Here is a 2,146-nt window from a genome sequence, read left to right as displayed (position 1 = left end):
CTATGAATTTATCGAAGAATGGATAGTAATATATGAAGATATGGGGTTAATAAGATTCACCACCAATATCTTAAAAACCAGTAAAGTTAAGCATTGTTCAACAACAATATTTGAAAGTAGAGGGGAAAAGATGTATAACCAGCTATAACCTTGATTCTTATGACTTTGCTATCAGAAGATAAACGGTAATCTTTGAAAATCCATAACAAAAGTATTTCCTTTTGTTGTTAGTTTTTTGGGTTGTGAGCACTGTGATTTAGTTCACGAGACTTTAATATAAATTTTAACTAGTTAATTGTTTTATAAAATGTAATGTTAATTTTGAGTGAGATTCAACACTTTAAAAACTTACATCTGTGTGGGGCAAAAATGACCAACTGAACATTGACCACGGCTAAAGATTAAAAAAGACTTGGATTGAATTATACCATATTTTTATAGAAAGTGTATAAAACTTCCAGTTTGATTGTATTAACAAAATATGGTCAAACGAATATTGTTATTATGAAGTATATAATTTATTATTATACAAGTAGACTTTGAAGTTTATTGTGTTTATAATACCTCATTGTCTGTACCATTCAAACTATACATCCTACCACTCCTAAAATAAAGTATTCTTTTTTTTATTCTTTAGAAGTTGCTTAGAAATACCTAACTTAACAAAACAACGTTTGCCGGGTCAGCTAGTAATAATATATAAACGCTCAAATAACAAAAATTACCAGTGGAAGATTTTTTGTTTAACATGCTCGTTGAACATAAAGAAAAATTAACTACGAAGTGAGACCGAAATATGGCGAAAATAATCGAACAAAAGATTACAAACAAGTGCCTGTGTTTATTGTTCGCTCTTCATTGCTGTCAAGATTTCGCTCAAGATATTTTTATATAATTATATTTTATATACGATAAGAACGATAAACGATTAGTGTTGTTGGTGGAATCGAGTACTTCGAACATTATGCCTTTAAAGTGTATATGTCCAAAAGATAGGTATGTTGGTGCCATAACAGAATTGTCATGGAAGAGAACTGAGAATTATAAAGGTGGTGAAGGAAAAGCGAAAGTGTTGGCTATCAGCGGTATGTATCCCCATTTCTTCTCTGATAAAATGTAATTTAATTATTTTTAATAGAAATATTGAATTTTAGAAGATACTGAGCATTTAAATTCGCTAACCGTAACGGGGTGGACGGTCGTTTGGATGTTCCTCCATGCAAAGTTTTTGTTGAGGAAGTCATTCAACGGGAGAATAAGAAGAAACTACAGTTGGCGAGTATTAATTATAAAAAAAAATATGGACGCAGACTTGCGAGCTGATCCAACAATTTTTGATAATGTGTTTGACGAGGAGATAATTTTGTATGTGGCAGAAAATCCATCTGAAGCTATAGTTGAGTCTCCAGTGGATTTTCAGCAGGCGAATGAGTCTCAGGTTTTCGAGCATGCAGATGCGTCTCAGTGTAGTGACTCAGAAATAGTGACTACTTATTGGAGAATTCTCTGAGGAGCACATTAAGTCCTTAGCAATTACATATCCAGAATAAGGTATAATATAATATTATATTAATAATGTTCTCTAATGTAGAGTACTCTAAGGTGCTTATACATATTCATATTCGATTAGTTACCAAGGAAGCCTAGAAAAACCATGAGCTATGGGAAGCCGTATTGAAATATGCATATAGGCTTATTTTAAGGTAATTAATAACATTATTATATTACTTGTCATCTTACAGAGTGGATTCCAATATCTAGATAAATTAGATATTATTTTTAGAAAATTAAATTTAAATGTTAGGATTAATATTAATAGCTATCGATTCAAAAGATTTCAAGAGTATTCTAAACTATTGGTTCACATAATAAACATAATAAATTCTCATCTCTTTTAAATGTACAAGCAAATCATCTTTTTTTTCTATTAATATAGGTTCCCGAACACTTTTATGCACCTGGTGATAACATGGTAAATAAATAAATAAACTTAATTTGAAATAATATCTTTTGAAAAATATCACAATACCCGAGGAAACGTATTGGCAATGTTGTTCCAATAAGAGATTAAAAAAATAAATAAAAAATAAAACATGTTTTATTATTGGTATGTTTATATATGTGTGTGTGTGTTTATATATATACA

Source organism: Ctenocephalides felis, unplaced genomic scaffold (genome assembly GCF_003426905.1).
Source record: "Ctenocephalides felis isolate EL2017-DRISC unplaced genomic scaffold, ASM342690v1 CF-g0.4_SCAFFOLD_00845, whole genome shotgun sequence".
In the NCBI taxonomy this organism is placed as follows: domain Eukaryota; kingdom Metazoa; phylum Arthropoda; class Insecta; order Siphonaptera; family Pulicidae; genus Ctenocephalides; species Ctenocephalides felis.
Note: the sequence above shows the minus strand (reverse complement) of the source record.